The following is a 21,002-nucleotide window of genomic DNA, read 5'->3' as shown; positions in this document are numbered from 1 at the left end:
GACGTAGCTTCTTGATGGAGGAACTAATTTACTGAGCCTGAACCTCCATGTAGGTCAAGTAACAGTGCATAACACAGAGAGCAGTGCAGCACAGGGTCTATACTGAATATGATGCTATGTTAAATTAATCTCTGCCTGCACACAATCAATATCCCTCCATCCTCTGCATATCCATGTGCCTATGTAAAAGCCTCTTCAATGTCATGAGCGTGTCTGCTTCCAACACACCTTTGGAAGTGCATTCCAGGCACCCATCACCCTCTGGGTATTAAAACTTTCCCAGCACATCTCCTTTTAAATGTTTCCTCCCCTGACCTTAAAGCTACACCCTCTGGTGCTCTAGGGCAGCGATAGGACATGCCTTGGTCAGTCCTGCTGGCCATTTCCCCACCCACCAATCATCCACCTGGCAAGACAATGCAACCTCTCATTGGCGCAGGGATTGCAGGGTGGTCCGTGCCCCTGGTGGTGCAGTCAGTGTGTGAGAGAGAGTGGCACATCTGGACAGTTAAATAAAGTACCCAAACCAAAAAGCCAACGCAAGGTGATGGCTAAACCCATTGCTATAGCAATCACAGAAGATTAATCTGGGTGCTACTGCACTTGCAGCTTGAGTTATAGGGGGAGGTTGGATGGGCTGGGATTTACGTTGAGAGTTGTTTGCAAAACATGATTGATTAGTATTGGTATTAATAATTTGGAATGAGTGTAGAAGAGATTCACCAGGATGTAACCTGGATTTGCAGGCTTGAGTTATGGGGAGAAATTGGATAGGCTAGGAATTTATCTCTTTATAGCATTATTGAGGTGTACACGAAAATTGGATGAAGTGAATTTTCACAGTCTTTTTCCAAAGCTATTCTAAAACTAGAGGGCACAGGCTTAAGATGAGAGGGCAGAGATTTCAGAGAGATCTCAAGGGGCAAGGATGGAGCAGAGAATTGTCAGTGTCTTTGTAATGGGATCATTCTGCCCAGCTGATAGAATCGATTATACAGCTGCGAACAGGCCCCTCGGCCCAACTTGCCCCTACCAACTAAAATGCCCCATCTACGCTAGTCCTATTTGTCCAGTTGTTGATTAAAGATGGAAACTGAATGTTTCAGGCCATGTATGGGTGTTCAATTGACCACTTGGCCCTGGTGTAGGTGAGTGATAGACTGCAGGACATCTGGTGGGAAGGTGTGGAAAAGAATGAGTTAGCAGGCCCGTACGAAGCTTTTCAAAAAGGGGGGTGGCATGCCAGGATTACAAAAAATTTATGTGAAATAAGTGCACGCAGCGCATATCACAAGCACGAAGCTCAAAGACTCTTGTGGCCGGGGTCCAGGGTTTGGGGTTTTAGATGCTCCCTGGTGCATTCGGAGCCTTATTTTGGAGCATTTTTGCACCAAATTTATGACCAATATTTCAGAAATAATTTTGGTTGCGTCAAGAGTAATGAGTGGTTGGAATGGGATGATTTGGGGTCATTGATGATTGGGGCCATACATTTTTTTAAATCAAGAATTGAAGCTGTCCTTGTTTTAATAATCAAGTTGTACTGTAAAATGTTCTAAAGGAGCATGCAAACTGCAAATAAAATACTGTACGTTTTTGCAGTAAATAAAACCTTTTTTTAGAAAATGTTTTGTGTGTTGATTTGATTCCCTGTTACTGATCGACTGTGTTAGTGTGTGCACATTAAAAATATGATGCAAAATGAAAGTCGCAAACTATGGAATACATATTTTTCAGTATTGTTATCAAGGGAATTAAAGCAGTTACAAATGTTTGATATTATTCATGAGAAAATATAATTGCTCTAAAACCTACCTTAATTTTGCAATCTCATAAAAGATAATAATAATAATAATAATAATAATAATAATAATAAATACTTTATTGATCCCCTCAGGGAAATTCAGATGTCCAGAAGCTCCCAACCAACAAACCCACAGATTCAAAACGAACGCAGACAGAAAATACATAGAATACAATGTGGACACTACCTGAGAGCTATAAATGCGTAAAAAGACCAATAATTAACAGTTAAAAATTAAAAATTGCAAAATGCATCCCCCTACAGCCTAGCGGTCCGAATTATAAAATCTAATGGCTGCAGGGGTGAAGGATCTCCTGAACCGCTCCGTTCTACAGGGCAGGGAGAGGAGCCGGTTGTTGTTCCGATATAATCCCCTTTCCCTCTCCCCCTTCTGTCTCAAACCACTTTCCCTCTCACATCCCCCCCTCTCTCTCTCTCCATCCCTATCTTTCCCTCCCACGCAGCGAGGCTCCGACTCCGCGCCGCAGCCCCCCCACCCCAGTGAAACGGGCACTCCCGCAACGCAATATTCCACTACTTACCTGGACTAGACAAGAGGCATCGAGGTGATTGTGTGGAGTGCAAATGGAGATCTGAACCTGCCCGGGCCCACTGCGCATGCGCGGAGAGACAGCGTCATTTTGCGTCGCTACTGCGTCACCGGCTTCCCCCAACTGCGCAGTAGTTTTCTCTGGATTTTTTTTACTCTGGGGAAAAAAACACCTTGGCCGGAGGCTTCAGCCTATAGGTAAATCCGGCCCTGCCGAGGCCCCCCTAGATCTCGAGGCCCTAAGCTTATGAAGCTTATACGTAAATCCGGCCCAGATCTTACAGCTTTAGGTGGGATTGTTGTTGTATTTTTGTCCCGGTTTGAACGCCTGCCCTCCCTCCTGGAGAGAGTGAAACGGAGAATTGTTTCCTCGATGATAGACAAAAAAAGCTGGAGTAACTCAGCGGAACAGGTAGCGAACTGGAACTGGAGAGAAGGAATAGGGTGACGTTTCAGGTCGAGACCTGAATTAGTATTGAGAGAGAGAGAGGGAGAGAGGAGGGGGGACAGTTAGTATTGTGTTGGATAGAGAGGGGAGAGAGAGGGGGGGGGGGTGGGATTTTGAGAAGTTGGGCTGAAGGGCCTGTTTCCACTACTAGCTGGGTTTTATGGACAGGAATGTGTACTGGAGAAACGAAAGGGGATTTGGCCCAAATATCGGCAAATTTAGGGCCAACCAATAAATGTCAACTGGGTTGGCATGGGCAAGATCGAGTGGAGGGGGGGGGGTTGGAGAGGGAGAGAGAAATTAGGAAGCATTCACCTTCGCGACAGTGCAGTGCTCCCTCTGTCGTGGCTCTCTCTCTCCTTCTCCCTCCCTCCCTCTAGTTTCTCTTTCTCCCCCTCCTTCACTCCCGCCCTCTACTGGGTGGCTCAGCGGCCGAGTTCTTATCTCACAGCGCCAGAGACCCGTGTTTGATCCTGACTATGGGTGCTGCCTTATGGAGTTTGCACGTTCTCCCCGTGATCTGCGTGGGTTTTCTCCGGGTGTTCCGGTTTCCTCCCGCACTCCAAAGACGTGCGGGTTTGACGGTTATTTGGCTTCGGTAAAGATTGTAAATTGTCCCTCGTGTGTGTAGGATAGTGTTAGTGTGCGGGGATCGCTGGTCGGCACGTACTCGGTGGGCCGAAGGGCCAGTATTCGCGCTGTATCTCTAAACTAAGATGGAGATACAGCAGGGGAGATAGGGAGGGGGGGGGGATAGGGAGGGGGGGTGAGATAGGGAGGGGGGGTGAGATAGGAGGGGGGGGGAGATAGGAGGGGGGGAGATAGGGAGGGGGGGGGAGAGAGGGAGGGGGGGTGAGATAGGGAGGGGGGGGTGAGATAGGAGGGGGGGGAGATAGGGAGGGGGGGAGATAGGGAGGGGGGACATAGGGAGGGGGGGGAGATAGGGAGGGGGGAGATAGGGAGGGGGGGGAGATAGGGAGGGGGGGAGATAGTGAGGGGAGATAGGGAGGGGGGAGATAGGGAGGGGGGAGATAGGGAGGGGGGGAGATAGTGAGGGGGAGAAAGAGAGAGGGAATGAGTGTGGGGAGTTTTGGAAAGAGGGGAAAGGGGAGAGAGAGAGGGAGGGGTGAAGAGATGCCTCTGTCTTTATTTACCCTCTCTCCTGGTTTCTGGTCCTTGGTTTCGAAGGAAAGGTTGGAATGTGTATTAGTACCTGCTCTCTAACACTCTTCCCCCTCTCACCACCCTTCTCTCTCGCCCCCTCACTCTCTCACCCCCCCCCTCTCTTCCCTTTCCTGCCCATATCTCTCATCCCTCCCTCTCTGTCCCCCTCTCTATTTCCCTCCCCCCAACTCTCTCACCCCCCCCCTCTCCCCTCCCATCTCTCTCCACCATTAACTCTCTCCTCCTCCTCCTCCTCTTTCCCTTCTAACCTTATGCGGACCAAGTCCAGGACAAAGGGAGATTTGGTCACTTGGAGACTCAACTATATCTGCACGTGTCTAAAAAAGAGGGGAGAGTCAGCGGGGGTCCAGCGGAGGTGGCAGGGCTCAGCGGGGGGGGGGGGGGGGGGCAGGTGAAGGTGGCCGGGGTCCAGTGGGGGTGCCGTGGGGGGGGGGAGATGGCTTGTGGCCCCAGTGGGGGGAGGGGCAGGTCAGTGGGGGGAGGGGCAGGTCAGTGGGGGGAGGGGCAGGTCAGTGGGGGGAGGGGCAGGTCAGTGGGGGGAGGGGCAGGTCAGTGGGGGTGCCGTGGGTGGGGGAAGATGGCTTGTGGCCCCGGCGGGGGGGAGAGGTGAAGGTGGCCGGGGTCCAGTGGGGGTGCCGTGAGGGGGGGGGGAGATGGCTTGTGGCCCCAGTGGGGGGGAGGGGCAGGTCAGTGGGGGTGCCGTGGAGATGGCTTGGGGCCCCGGCGGCGAGGGGGGAGGCGACGGGAGGGGAGGGGAGCGGGCCCATCCGCAGCTGCGACTGGTGTTGGGGGTTACAACCGCTGGGTTAAGATTCAGCCATTCCCGCCCGGCGACGGGAGAGCGTTGTCCTGGTCACCAGGCTGGCCGTTGACCAGGCGGGCCGTTGACCAGGCGGGCCGTTGACCAGGCGGGCCGTTGACCAGGCGCGCCGGTGCCGGCAGCGCCATATTCTACTGACCTGGAGCAGGCGACACGAGGCAATGGCGGTCTGATCCCGCCCGGGCCCACTGCGCACGCGCGGAGAGGCGGCGTCATTGTGCGTCGCTTCCCCAACTGCGCAGGCGCGGATGGACGGGCGCATTTTTCTTTCTCCGATTTTTAAACTTTTTTCTCTAACTCTGGGGTAAAACATGGCGGTGCGGACGGCCTTGACTCGTGCAAAGTGGGATCTTCACATTCTCTGGACACTCGTTGAGCAGTCGGGCCTGTTACTGGTGTGTATTTACCTATGACTTGGTGTAAAGTATTAAAACTGGCAATCGGGAGGTTTCACGGCCCCGTACTGTTGCTAGGCTACTCCAAGTGGAGTACACGCGATGAACTGCAGGTAGGCACTTACCATTGTGTCCAGTGTAGCGGGCCCGTTAAACCCCCAGCGCTGAAATTGTCCATTTTTGCGCTGTAAATAAATATGGAAATCGGGATAAGCGTGAGAGACATTTAGCCTACTTCACAATTCCAAAAGTGAGGCGAAATGACGGTGGATAAAAACAAGAGCTGCAGGGACAACAACAGCCAGAGTGCTTGGCGACCATTGGCCGTCTGCTCACTGCATTTCATCAACAAAGGCATTATTTGTGTTTTTTCTTGATTCCTTTGGCATCTAAAATGTTTCAGAAGTGATAAATCTGGCTGTAAATTTTTTAAATCGCCCATGGTTCCAAGTGGGTTTTTACATACAAAATGAAAACGCATCTGAAGAAAAATTTACAGCCAGATTTACCACTTCTGAGACTTTTTAGATGCCAAAGGAATCAAGAAAAAACACAAACAATGCCTTACTTGATGAAATGCAGTGAACAAACGCAATAATTCCCAATATTTTCAATTCCGATATCTGCACAGCCAACGTTTACCAAGCACTTTAGCTGCTGTTGTCCCTTCAGCTCTGGCTTCTCTTTACCTTCATTTTGCTTCACTTTTGGAATTTTGAAGTTGGGTACATGTCTCTCACACTTACCCCGACTTCCACAATTTATTTCAGCGCAAAAATGCAACATTTTGTCGGATTTTAACAGGTAGGAAAGTACACGTTTCTAGCACTAATAACATATACCGGAAGTTATGTATATCCTCCAGATGGATTGAGCGGCTCTGTGCGTCAAGCCCTATGACCCAGTGACCTTACGTGCAACCCCCCTATAGGGTGATTTCACGAAAGGTCACTGGAGCGTAGATCCGCACCCACGTGACCGAAAATTTTAACTGGAGTACATGCGTCACTTCCGGTACATGTTAGTGAATGGGAAAACACGCACTTTCACACCCGTTAAAAACATCGAAAACGGCCCGTTTTTGAGCTGCAATTTACTGTACCAGTCGGGGTGACCGTGAGGCACAGCTACCTAAATTTACAGTCCAAAAAAAAGATAGAAACTAAGGTAAATACAAGAGGGAGCTGAAGGTGTCAAAACAGCGGAAGTTGTTAGCGGACATTTGCCGTGGAGATTTAAAGATCGAAAATATCGGGAATTATCGCGTTTGCTCGCTGCATTTCATCAAAAGTGGCATTATTGACTTTTTATCTTTATTCATTTGTTATATGAAAAGTATTAAAAGTTAAAAATCCGTCAGTAAAATTGCAAAATCGCCCATGGTTCTCAGGTGGGTTTTAACATGCAAAATGAAAATGCTTCTGAAGCTCCATTTACCATTTAAATAATCGTAAACTATCAATGCGTTTTGAAATAAATTGATACATGGGATAATTGTCAGCTGTTAGTTGGACAAAAGCAGGACATTTTATTATTTGCCAAAATATATTTCTCAATGTTTCTTGTTTAAAGCCTGCACAATCACCCAAACTACTTATTTATTTATTTATCATCTAATCACAGACAAGCCTGCAGCATGGAATTATGTCAACAATCCTGATTGGGCACCCACTGTGAGCAGGATAGACAATGTGCACAAGAACGCCATCAACTTGCAGAGCTATAGATGCTTGAGCTGCAACCAAATCTGCTTTAATACTCTCTTCTTGTTGCACGTGCATGGTGTTCCCATTCCTTAGCTTGCATCTCAGTAAAATTTATTTCAAAACGCATTGATAGTTTACGATTATTTAAGTGGTAAATGGAGCTTCAGAAGCGTTTTCATTTTGCATGTTAAAACCCACCTGAGAACCATGGGCGATTTTGCAATTTTACTGACGGATTTTTAACTTTTAATACTTTTCATATAACAAATGAATAAAGATAAAAAGTCAATAATGCCTTACTTTTGATGAAATGCAGCGAGCAAACGCGATAATTCCCGATATTTTCGATCTTTAAATCTCCACGGCAAATGTCCGCTAATAACTTCCGCTGTTTTGACACCTTCAGCTCCCTCTTGAATTTACCTTAGTTTCTATCTTTTTTTTGGACTGTAAATTTAGGTAGCTGTTCCTCACGGTCTCCCCGACTGGTACAGTTAATTGCAGCTCAAAAACGGGCCGTTTTCGATGTTTTTAACGGGTGTGAAAGTGCGTGTTTTCCCATTCACTAACATGTACCAGACGTGACGCATGTACTCCAGTTAAAATTTTCGGTCACGTGGGTGCGGATCTACGCTCCAGTGACCTTTCGTGAAATCACCCTATAGACACAATGCTGGAGAAACTCAGCAGGACAGGCAGCGTATCTGGAGAGAAGGAATGGGTGGCGTTTAGGGCAAGACCCTTCTTCAGTCCAGAGTCTGGGCAAAGGGAAACGAGAGATATAGACGGTGTAGCAGGGAGATTTGGAACAAATGATGGAGAGAGTGGGAATGTAGGGGTTAATTGAAGTTAGAGAAATCAATATTAATATATCTGGGCTGTAAGCTGCCCAAGCGAAATATGAGATGCTGTTCTTCCAATTTGTGTTTAGCCTCACTCTGACAATGGAGGAGACCGAGGACAGAAAGGTCAGTGTAGGAATCGGAAGGGAAATTAAAGTGTTTGGCAACCGGGAGATTTTCGCTTGGGCAGCTTACGACCCAGGGGAGCAATTTTGATTTCTCTAACCAAGTAAACCCTACAACCCCCCTCTCTCCATCCATCCCCCATCCAAGTCGCACCAGATTCTCGTTCTCACCAAGCAAACAGCTAACAATGGCCTGTTTTCTTTAGCATTGTTACTTTTTTACATATCTTTCATTAATTTGTTCTACGTTTATCTCTCTACTTCACCTACTATATCTCTCGTTTCCCCTGAATCTAGTCTGAAGAAAGGTCTCGACTCGAAACATCACCCATTCCTTCTCTCCAGAGATGCTGCCTGTCCCGCAGAGTTACTCCAGCATTTTGTATCTATCTTCGGTTTAAACCAGCATCTGAAGTTCCATCCTACACATTAAAACTGGTATCAGCTTTATACCTCAGAATAAATTCTATTTGCAACCAGCAAATCTCTTTGTCCAAAAGAGATTTATGAAGTAATTTCTGTGAGTATTGCCCTATCGCAAGTTGTTACAGAAATTGGATCTTTAGAGTTCAGGATGAGGAGTGATATTTTTGAAGGGTATAAGATCCCAGCCATGGCACAACAGGATGGGCGTCGATAGGATGGTTTCCACCAGTGGGGTTCTTGGACAAGGGAACACAACTACAAGATAAGGGGATGGTCATTTCCAGCTAAAGTCCTTAGGAATTTCCCCTCGCTGAGATCAATGGTTCTCTGGAGTTTACCCCAACGCCAAGTCACAAGGTGTATTTAAAAGAGAGGCAGGGGTAGGATCGATTGATGACAATGTGGAACACGCGTTGAGGAGGAACTGAAACCTGAGACAGATCAGCTGTGATTGTACTGAAGCACTTTGGAGCACACACTTTGGAGGCAGTACTTGCTCCAAAGTGACCTCAGATCACTCACTATTTGTTGGATGGTCTTCCCAACTGTAAGGAACCATAGCAGGACGAGGTTGTTTCGGCCCCATGGCTGCTCTGCTATCTCAGTCTATTCTTACCCAGTGAGTGTTCTTCGATCTGAGATACACTGCGACAGACATTTGATGGGGTGTGATCCAGGATATCAGAATCATCCGAGTCGGACTGAGCCACCAAGGGTAACATCTCATCATCTTCATTACAGTCAAGTGATTCTGTGAATACAAGGGATAGACATCTTGGTCAATACTTAACTTACACAGTAAATACATGCCCATTCTAAATGCACACACACTGCCACCCTGCAGGGGCTGACATTGAGGTGGTGCAGACATATAAATACCTTGGAGTGCACCTTGAAAACAAACTGGACTGGTCTGTCAACTCTGATGCCCTCTACAAAAAAGGCCAGAGCAGACTCATTTTCCTCAGAAGGCTCAAAACCTTCAATGTGCGTAATGATATGTTGTACATGTTTTACAATACTGTGGTTGCAAGTGTCATTTTTTACGCTGTTGGCTGCTGGGGCAACAGCATCAGTGCGAGAAACAACAAGAAGCTGGACAAACTGGTTAAACGAGATAGCTCAGTGCTGGAGGGGAGAGTGGACTCTGGGATGGATGTGCTTGAGAGGCGTATGAGGCGCAGGGTGCAGGTCATCCTGGAAAACCAGGGCATCCCCTCCATGATATTCGGGAGAGTCAAAAGAGCGCTCGGAACAACAACTGGCTCCTCTCCCTGCGCTGTAGAACGGAGCGTTCCGGAGATCCTTCACCCCTGCAGCCATTAGATTTTATAATACCATAGCAGTAGGGGGATGCATTTTTGCATTTTTTTAAATTGTTAATTATTGGTCTTTTTAAGTATTTATTGCTCTCAGGTAGTGTCCACATTGTATTTTATGTATTTTTCTGTCTGCTTTCATTTTGAATGTGTGGGCTTGTTGGTTGGGGGCTTCTGGATATCTGAATTTCCCTGAGGGGATCAATAAAGCATTTATTATTATTATTACCCATAGGAAAAGATTTTGATGAATATGGCCTAAATGCAGGCAAATGGGACTAGTCCAGGATGCCAACTAGGTCAGCATGGACAAGGTGTGCTGAACCACCTGTTTCCGTGCTGTACAGCTCTGTGACTTGATGTCTCTATCATGGAGCCAGCATACACTTTCATGCTCAAAATCTTCACCGGCCTTCCAGCTGAGACAGGGAGACCAGATCTGTCCACAATATTCCAGAAATGGTCTCACCAGAGCTCCATGTAACTGGAGCAAGGACTCAAATCATATAAATAGGAGCGGCACAGTGGTGCAGCGGTAAAGTTGCTGCCTTACAGCGCTTGCAGCATGAGAAACCTGGGTTCGATCCCTACTAGGGGTGCTGCCAGTACGGAGTTTGTACATTCTCCCCATGACCGTGGGTTTTCTCTGCGATCTTTGGTTTCCACCCACACTCCTAAGACGTACAGGTTTGTAGGTTAATTGGCTTGGTGTATGTGTAAATTGTCCTTAGTGCGTGTAGATAGTGTTAATGTGCGGGGATCGGTGGGCTGAAGGGCCTGTTTCCTCGATGTATCTCTAAACTAAACTAAAGTTGCACACAACGGAAACAGACCATTGGGCCCGCTGCATCCACACTGATGAGTGGGCACCTATCCTTATACAGAGTTATAGGGCCACCTTGACCATACCAAACAAATTGTCATTCCAGGCTAGTCCCATTGGCCTTCAATTGGCCCGAGTCATGAAGTCAGAGAATTCTCTTACGTAGAGAGATATAGAATAGTTGTATGGATATGGATATGGATATAAAATTCTCCAATATAGAAATAGATTGACCTGTCCTGGGATGTAAACATGAAGAAGGTATGCCAGCGCGTCTACTTTCTTAGAAGTTTAAAGATATTTGGTTTGTGACTGAATGCTCTAACAAACATTTACAGATAAACAGTAGAAAGTGTCCCAACTGCTTGCATCGTGTCCTGGTACAGCAATTCCAACACACAAGCACGCAAGATGCTGTAAAGTGTGGTGGACTCAGCCCAGTCCATCACGGGCACATCCCTCCCTGCCTCCCTCCCTCCAAGCAATGCGGGTGTTAACACTATAACACTGCAACGATGTACTTGGGTACGAGTTGGTTGTACTCATGTGCGCAAAACAAAAGCTTTTCACTGTATCTCAGTACATGTGACAATAATAAACCAATACCAATTTTTCAATGTATACTTGCTTCAAGAGCCAAGGGTACAATTTATTGATGATTTGTCTACTTGTAAAGTTGTTTAATGCCTTAATATGCCCATCTCCCTGTTTTTATCATTTCTCCAGTGCTCACATTCCCGTACTACTTAGCAGAAGCCTAGTCCCGTCTGAATCATCACGATGTACATATTTTTCTTTGTTGACTCACAGGGACAAATTCCAGAATTGTCAGAAGAATCTGAACCATCCAAATCTTGATCAGGCACCAGTGGTAACATTATGTTGCTTGAATGTAAACTATTTTGGCTTGTGGAAGGAGGAACAATTAGACTTCTCATTCACTATTTGCACATTGCTAAATCCAACAACACACACACACACACACACACACACACACACAGCAACAGAACTTTTTAAAGTGTATTCTTTTTTTTAGCTTTATCCAATTCTTCCCCATTCCAATCCCTCTTGAGGAGCGGCTAGCGCCTATCCTCGTTAAACATTATTTCTCTGGACCGTCGGAAGTTGAGGGGAGACCTGTATTTAAAATTATGAAGTATATAAAATTATGAGACTCATTGATAAGGCAGACAGTCTGAACTTTTTCCCACCCCAAGGTGGAAATGTCCAACACTCGAGGGGAAGAGGGGAAAGTCTTGTGGCGCTGTGCTAGACATGTTTTTAACATGGAAAGTAATGGGGGTCTGGAACGCAATGCCCGGGGTGGTGATGGAGGCAGATACAATAGTGCCATTTAAGAGGCTTTGAGATAGGCACTGGAAGTGCAGGGAATAGAAGAATATGGATCAACTACAAGTGGATGAGATCCATTTAATTGGGCATCATGTTCAACATTGACAATGTGAGCCAAAGTGCCTGTTCCTGTGCTGTAATGTTCTTTATATTCATTTCTTCTGGTGGAGATGCGCCATCTCACCTTAATCCTACACCTTCTAGTTCTTGACTACCCAACCCTGGGAAATAGACTCTGTGCATTCAACCCAATCAATTCCCCTCATGATTTTACACACCTTTAGAAGATCACCTATCACCCTGCTGCCATCCAAGGAATAACCTCCAGCCTGCCTACCTGTAGCTCAGTGCCACGAGTCCTGGCAAGTAAATGGTGCTATAATGTGATGGAGCTCACTGCACATTCTGGATCATCCAATTAAAAAAATCAGCATAGTTTGAGACTCACTGGGCCAGGCATTAGAGCCAAACAGATTATCAAGACGCAATGGGGGTCTTCTGAACCTATTATCTTCTGAACCTTCTGAATTTTGTAGTCGGCAGGGCAGTACTCTGCATATCGCCAACTTGGACAATATAACATTTTATCAAGCCAATTAACCTACAAACCTGTACGTCTTTGGAGTGTGGGAGGGAACCGAAGTTCTCGGAGAAAACCCACGCAGATCACGGGGAGAACGTACAAACTCCATACAGACAGCACCTGTAGTCGGGATGGAACCCGGGTCTCTGGCGCTGCATTTTGCTGTAAGGCAGCAACTCTACTGCTGCGCCACCGTGTCATCTCCATCCATTGTCAGTCAACCTCGGGGAGTTCATAAATCCAATAAATGAAAAGCTGTCCATTACACAATTGCAGTAACATTGCCCAATGTCCCAATATTACCAAGTGCAATATTGAATAAAATTATTAAATGATCCAAAAGGTTTGCATCACAGGCAGAGCCCTCTCCACCATCGAAAGCATCTACATGAGATGCCCCCACAAGAAGGCGGCATCAATCATCACGGATGCCCACCATCCGCGCCGTGCCCTCTACTCACTGCTACTGTCAGGCAGCAGGTTCAGAAGTCCCGCACCACCAGGTGCAGCAACACCTACTGAACTAAAACCATCAGGTTCTTGAACCTAATCCCACCTCAACAACGGAACACCTCTTGAACTTCCATGGACTTTCTAATTGTTTTGCAAAAATGCCTTGTTTTTATTTTGCATAGTCTTTTTCTTTTCACTCTTGTGGAACTTATAAGTAATTTATGTCTAAGTTATGTTCCTGTGCCTTGTCGGAGTCTGCGATGCTGCTGCAAGATTCATTCCTATGTATGTACACAGTTGCCTGATCTGGAACGTACAGACATTGTTGATGTGGACTCACCATCAGTTAATGGTGATCTTCTGCTACTTCTGGAAACGTAAAGGCATGTGACTCCTGAAAAACAAAAAGCTTGCATTTACATGGCATTTTTTACATCACTCCAAAACATTTTTACAGCAAACACATTATCTTAAGGGCCTGTCTCACCAGCATGCGATTGCATGCGTCTAGCGCGACCAAACGTGGTTGCTTGAGGCGTACGGTATCGTGGGGCCGGTCCCACTTCGATCGGCAGAGGCGTATGGAGTTGTGCGGGGCTGGTGTCGACATCGCGCGGGGCTCCAAAAATCTTGCACTGTCCGAAAATCCCGCGCGACAACGGCCTGTCGGCCCGCAGCCACATTGAGGCCGTACGCAATGTCTCGACGGACGTATGCAGCGCCTCGACGCCGTACGCAGCATCTTGACGTCGTACGCAGCGTCTTGACGGCGTACGCCTAGCACGTGGCGTTGCGCGATGATGTCACCACCCAGCGTGCCGTTGCGCGATGACATCACCGCCCGACGCCGTGCGACGTCCAAATTCAGTCGGCCTGCCTCCTGCCCAGCTGATTGGTGAATTTGATGTAAATTACGTCACGCACGAACTTTGCACATACTTACCGCGAACTCCGCTTCCGTTTGGTCGCGCTAGACGCATGCAATCGCATGCTGGTGGGACAGGCCCTTTAGGAAGTGTGGTCACTACTTCAATGCAGAAACCAGTCCAGCCAATATGCACACATCAGGTTCCCATACATAATAACAAGACCCACAATAACAAGTCTATTGATATTTTGAAGACAGAAATTGACAGATTTTTGATTAGTATGGGTGTCAGGGGTATTGGGGGCAAGACAGGAGAATGGGGTTAGGAGAGAAATATAGATCAGTCATGATTAAATGGCAGAGGGGACATGATGCCTGAACGGCCTAGTTTTGCTCCAATAACTTATGAACTTCTTGGTGAGCAAGTTATTGGCCAGCGAACCAAGTCACTTCAACTGCTGTTCTCCAGGCCATGGGATCTCTGCACACACAAGATCAATGTAATGTTGCAGGAACATCTGCAGGTGTACGGTGGAGAGCACACAGACTGGTTGCATCATGGTATGCTTCAGTAACTCGAACGCCCAGGAAACTGCGGATAATCCATCTCAGGTACTGAGCTCCCCACCATCACAGGGATCTACAGGAAGCGTTGCCTCAAAAAGGCAGACAATTTTATCAAAACCTGTACACCACCCTGGCCATACTCTTATCTTAGGAAGAAGGTACAGAAGACTGAGAACCATGATCTCCAGGTACAAGAACAGCTTTTTCCCCATCAAATGAGGCTCTTGAACCACCCTGGCACAACCCTAAAACCAACCCTGCCTCAGCACCTAACTACTATGGACTTTGTTTAAGTTGCAATACGTAACTCGGCTTGTACGATTGTGGCTTGGTCAGCCAGCATAACTGATAATTTATTGCATTATTGATTATTGTATATTTATTTGCTATGTTGTTGCATTAAAACTGGAGCAAATGAGAATTTATTTGTTCCATTCCTGGTGCATATGACAAATAAACTCCTTTGAGTCGACCCATGAGGCCCACCATGGGTGCTCCCGTCAGACCTCTTCAGTATGACTTTGACTCCACTTCAGGAGATCTGACCTTCCCACTGCTTCTAGGTCACAGTGTGGTGCCTGAACTATGCTGAACCGAGGGGCAGATGAACTGCACATCCGGCCCTTAAACTGGACGTCAGATTTGGCTGTTGTACGGCAACAATGTTGCTACTGGCCTTATAAAAATAGGTAGGGTCAAGGATGTGGTATAATTTTCCTGATTTCAGTTTATATTGATGCTATTAATTAGTTTGCTGCATTTTTACATCGTTTTTGCTGCACGTATATATTTTTTAAATTATTAATGAATGTCAGTGATATTAAAAACATGAGAATACCTTTGTCCGTGAGGAGCTGGGAACAAGGATTCTGGTTTCACCAAATGAGGCCATCACGCTGCGCACTGTGCTGCGAATTGGTGCCACCCCACACCCAGGACCGCAGCAGGTAGGCACAGTCACGGGATTAGTGCGATGGGTTGAGTGGGGGGGGGCGTCGGATGATCTGATCCTCACCGTTTCACCAGCAGGGAGAAGCTCTGGAGAGAGTTGGACTACATGCCTGAAGAACAGTCTGTAACGGGGCCGAGGTATTGATTGATTTAATTACAGCTTAGCCTTCCGAGTCCACTCTGACCACTCAAACTAGTTCTATGTTATCCCACTTTCTCATCCACTCGCTACACACCGACAGACCCACACGTCTTTGGGATGTGGGAGGAAACCGGAGCACCCGAAAGAAACCCACGTAATCACAGGGAAATCGTGCAAACTCCAAAGACAGCACCCTAGGTCAAAATCAAATCCGGGTCTCTATCACCATAAGGCAGTAGCTCCACTGTGCCACCATTTAATACTCCTTTCCAAGTATAAAAACTCAAAAGTCTAATGGAATTCTGGCCTCAGGTTCCAGAGTGTTGGAATGCGAAAGTAGACAAATTTATCTGAAGGTGCTGGAATCGAGCAAAACACAAAGTGCTGGAGGAACTCAGTAGGTTAGGCAGCAAATGCGGAGGGAATGGACAGGCGATGTTTCGGGTGCAGGGCATTCTTCAGAGTGACAGAGTGGGGGAGAAAGCTGGAAATGATATCTGCCTGATCTGCCGAGTCAACTTTGCATTCAAATCCAGACACTCTGACATGTTAGAATATAGAAAAGGGGATTGTACAACATAGACCCTTTGGCCCACAATGTCTGTGCCGAAAATGATGCCAAGACCAACTGCACATAATCCATACCCCTCCATTTCCTGTATATCCATCCACAAGCCTATCCAAAAGTCTCTGAAATGTTTTTGAGGGATGGATTGAATCTTGGAAGGTAGCAAGCCAGTTTATTAAAAATTTTAATTGATGAAGCTGATTTATCAATGTGCCTCGACACAAAATGCTGGAGTAACTCAGCGGGACAGGCAGCATCTCTGGAGAGAAGGAATGGGTGACGTTTCGGGTCGAGACCCTTCTTCAGACTGCCTTGTATTGTCCGAGAGATGAACCGTGAACCACTGGCCAAACCTTGGTATGGTTGAGGAAGAGGATTGAAATAAATAGAGGCAACACAGTGAGATTGGTTCTGTGGGATGCCAAGTTTTAATGGGTATAACAATGCGTTTAGAACAAAGGTCAGACTGAACAACAACTTATTTGCAAAATGATCCACCGGCCCATCTCACGAGTTCTTAAGTGCACCTGGAAAATATGAGAAGAAAAATGCGTCAGTTATATATTTGTCATGTGATCGACCTGTCCCTCTCCCCACCCATTCATCTAAATTGTAGGGAATGCAGAATGTCATAGCTATTGAAAATACTACAGAAACCTCCAATAAAAAGCAACTTTTTGTCAATTGCGTCTTTCATTACCAGACTCAATTAGCTGAGCAGGGAAGATTTTCCAATGATCGTTCCATCCACATTATTCTGCTGGAAACCAGCTTATTCAGTTACATGTTAAAACACAAAGGAGGAACTCATTGGGTCAGGCAGCATCTTGGAAAGGAATGGACAGGTGATGTTTTCGGTCAGAACTCTTCATCAATTAATGATGCTTTCAAGAGAGAGCTCTTAAAAATAGCGGTGTCACGGGGTAGGGGGAGAAGGCAGGAACGGGGTACTGATTGGGGATGATCACATTGAAAGGCGGTGCTGGCTAGAAGGGCCGAATGGCCTACTCCTGCACCTATTGTCTATTGTCAACTGAAGATTTTCTTGCACCCTAGTAATTACTTCTTCCATCTGAAGAAAAATCCAGAACAAAATGTCAACTGTCCATTCTCTCCCCAAATGCTGCCTGACCCAATGAGTTCCACCAGCATTTTGCGTTTTGTTCACAAATCCAGCATCTACAGTCTCTTGTGCCTCCATTACAGGTTATATGTTGGTCAAATTCTTTAAGTCCCCAATCTTGACTGAATTATTGCAACAAATCCAAGTGGTGCTGTGACATAATTGGACAGGTATATGGAATAAAAAGGTTGTGAGAGATATGGGCCAAACACAGGCAAATGGGACTAGGTAGACACAAAATGCCGGAGTACCTCAGCAGGACAGGCAGCATCTCTGGAGGGAAAAAATGGGTGACATTTCGGGTCGAGACCCTTCTTCAGATGGGACTAGCTCAGGTAGGCATGGACGAGTTGGCCCGAGGGACTGTTTCCATGCTCAATAATTTGTTTAGTTTAGGTAACAAGCCCTTCGGCCCACCAGGTCCTCACCAACCAACGATCCTAGTTCTATTTTTCGCATCCACTCCCTACACACCAAGGCCAATATTACCAAAGCCAATTAATCCACAAAGAAAGTCTGAAGAAAGGTCCAGACCCGAAACGTCGTCTATCCATGTTCTCCAAAGATGATGCCTGACCAACACTTTGTGTCCATGTTTTTAACCTACAAACCCACACGTCTTTGGAATGTGGGAGGGAACCGGAGCACCTGGAGGAAACCTAGGCAGGCATAGGGAAACGTGCAAACACCACACGGACAGCAGCCGAGGCCAGGATTGAACCTGGGTCTCTGGCGCCGTGAGGTGGTGGCTCTACTAGCTATGCCACTGTGTCACCCTTACCCACAAGGATCATCAGTAGTAATAACTTAATCGCTAAAGTGTTTTTGTGCAGGTAAAATTGTCATTTACCTGTTCTACTGAAGACACTGTTGTGTAAAAACTTATTTGCCATCATGTGTTGGGGTTCTTTTCACCCGATGCTGCAAAACAGGTTATGGTTATGTTTCAAAATGTTTTCTCAGTACTGCGTGGGGTTTGTTGCAGGGTGCTCTTGTGTCCTGATCTCTCTGGACCATGCTGACATCCTCTGGTTCTTCCTTTCCTTCATTTAGAAGGTTGCTTGATTCTATAGATTATACAGCAATGCCAACTTAGTCGGCAAGACTAGATGGGCCGAAGGGCCTGTTTCCGTGCTGTACAGTTATATGACTCCATGACTCTCAATTCCAAAATAAAGCTTGAAAGCACGTACTCCCAAAGTCAGCAACAGCTTCTTCCCCGCTGTTATTAGACTACCGAACAGTGCTCCCTTAACTGGGGTGTAGTCTCTTTTTTCCAACTTACCTTATTGCAGACTTTTTCACTGGAACCCGTAAAGCTACAACGCTGTAAACTATATTCTGCACTCTGGTATTTTTTTCTTTGTGCCCCCTGATGTACTAACATATGGTTTGATTGTACTCAGGTATAAAGTGATCTGATTTAATTGGATAGCACGCAAATTTTTCACTAATACCAAAAACCACAGTCAGATAGAAATAGAAACATAGAAAATAGGTGCAGGAGTAGGCCATTCGGCCCTTCGAGCCTGCACCGCCATTCAATATGATCATGGTTGATCATCCAACTCAGTATCCCATACCTGCCTTCTCTCCATACCCCCTGATCCCTTTAGCCACAAGGGCCACATCTAACTCCCTCTTAAATATAGCCAATGAACTGGCCTCAACTACCTGTGTCATTGCTTGGACCCATCCCCAAGTACACATTCTTTACACAGCAATGCATGTGATCAGGATCAGAACCACTTGCTTGCATGGAAAATAAGGCATGTTTCCTTATACACTCAAAATTACTTAATTACCATTCTATCATAAGAAAATCAGCAAAATGCCATAAAAGTTTTATGAGCAAAATATATGTAATAACTCATCTGCAATTATATATTTCCATTATGAAATAGCAGGTATTAAGTGCAATCTAAAGAATGCATGTAGTCTTAATACAAAAAGTCACACATGACTATGAGAACGATAATAATATGGAAGGCTCATTAGAAAGTTCCCACACTCTATTATTAGAATGGTATATAACTGCATCCACCAGTGAGAATTGTCTTCAGATACAGTCACTGATGTGTAACAATGGAACACTTCTTTCAAAAAAGGATGTAACCCAAATATGTCCAAGAAATCGATGTTGCCAGGACCCGAGGGCCTGAGCTATGGGAGATTGGGCAGGCTTGGACTTAATGGAATGCTAGAGGCTGAGGGGTGATCTTATCGAGGTGTTCAAAATCATGAGGGAAATAGATAGAGTGAGTGCAGAGTTTTTTCCCCCAGGGTTAGGGAATCAAGAACCAGAGGACATAATAGGTTCAAGGTTTGAGGGGGAAATGTTACAGGAACCTGAGGGGCATAGTGGTCGGTATATGGAATGAGCTGCCATAGGAGATGGTTCAGGCAGGTCCAATAACAACATTTAAAAGATATTTGAGCAGGTACATGGATAGGAAAGGTTTAGGGGGACATGGGCCATTCATGGACAAATGGGACTAGCTTAGATGGGGCATCTTGGTTGGCATGGATGAGTTGGTTCAAAGGGTCTGTTTCCATGCTTGTATGACATTTGGATAGTTTACATAGATAGGAAAGAATTCGAGGGATATGGGTCAAACGCAGGTAAATTAGTAGTTTAGATGGGGCATTTTGGTCGGCATGGAGGAGTGGGCTAAAGAGTTTTCTATGACTCCTTGTCCTAAGAGAAGATTGCCATTCTCTCTGGACAACAAAGCAATTCATCACTTAAGGGAGTGAGCATTAAATAAACAAGTGAGGCCCTGGTATCTTGTGGATAAAAATGCTGGAGAAACTCAGCATCTATGGAGCGAAGGAAAAGGTGACGTTTCGGGTCGAGACCCTTCCTGGTATCCTGTGGTCATTACTTCCAAAGAGTCCACCGTGGACTATGCTGGAAGGTGGACAATTTTTACATTTTATCAAGCCAATTAACCCACAAATATGTACGTCTTTGGAGTGTGGGAGGCAATGTTTGCTGGTACAGGGGTGTCCATTCCTGACCCGAATTGGTGCCTTGGGAGAGAGTTGGTGGCTATTAAGGGCCTGTCCCACTTGGCTAGCATTTGCGTGCGACTAACTTAAGCCACTCTGTCAGTCAGTTTAATCTTGACCCCCCTCCGCGACAGTCAACACACTGACAAGTGCCCCAACCCAAGGTAAAGTATTAGCTGTGTACTAACCACCGGAGGCCGAGGATACCCTAGGGTAGGGGCAGGTCCCGTCTGGGGATGTGCTGGAATCACATACAGCAGCAGTGCCAGGACTCGACCTGGGTTGGTGTCCGGGGCCAGCGGTCTGGTTGCCGGTCCTGTGGGGGATGTTGGGGGCGCTGCCGCCCGTCTTCTCGTTGTTGTCCATAGTTCTTCCTCCTCCCCTGTTTCCCCTTGGCCGGGCTGCTGGTGTCAGATGGAGTGAGGCGACAAGCCTTTCATCCCCCCTTTAGCCCGGCTCTGTGACGTGCGCTGAGAGGGTGAGTGAGACAACAATGCAGACACCGAGTGGCCTCAAACCTCCGCCCAATGCAGCAGCGCGCTGTCCCTGGCCCGCCCTTCAATCACCTCGGTGTGACCACCCACACCCCCCACCCACCCACCTACCTACCCACACCCCCTGAGCTGACGAGTCCACATACCGTCAGGTGAGTATTTAACTCTGGCGTACAACACACAGTGCTGGAGTAACTCAGCGTGTCTGGCAGCCTCTCCGGAGGACATGGATAGGCGAAGTATAGAGGGGGAGGAGAGGAGAAATCCTTCTTCAGACTTGCAACCGCGGTTCCTTGTGTCGCGAGTATTGTAGTCACATTGAGCAGCCACACTGAAACTCCACGAGGACCACGACGCCCCTTCCAAGCAAGTCATTTACCCACAAAAAAAGACAAAGTGCTGGAGTAACTCAGCGGGCCAGGCAATATCTCTGGACTTTTTGAAA

At 46.7% G+C, this 21,002-nt stretch overlaps 1 long non-coding RNA gene across 1 annotated transcript; it reads left to right on the top strand.

The window, feature by feature from the left end:
- The first annotated feature begins 3,878 nt into the window (after positions 1-3,878).
- Positions 3,879-18,116, top strand: LOC116986001. The gene is made up of 3 exons (XR_004415387.1): positions 3,879-3,995; positions 15,673-15,680; positions 18,105-18,116. It is a non-coding gene; the product is annotated as an uncharacterized LOC116986001 (long non-coding RNA).
- The last annotated feature ends 2,886 nt before the right edge of the window (positions 18,117-21,002 follow it).

The sequence above is a fragment of the Amblyraja radiata genome, chromosome 2 (genome assembly GCF_010909765.2).
Source record: "Amblyraja radiata isolate CabotCenter1 chromosome 2, sAmbRad1.1.pri, whole genome shotgun sequence".
Classification (NCBI taxonomy): domain Eukaryota; kingdom Metazoa; phylum Chordata; class Chondrichthyes; order Rajiformes; family Rajidae; genus Amblyraja; species Amblyraja radiata.
Note: the sequence above shows the minus strand (reverse complement) of the source record. Positions and strands in the feature narration are given on the sequence as shown.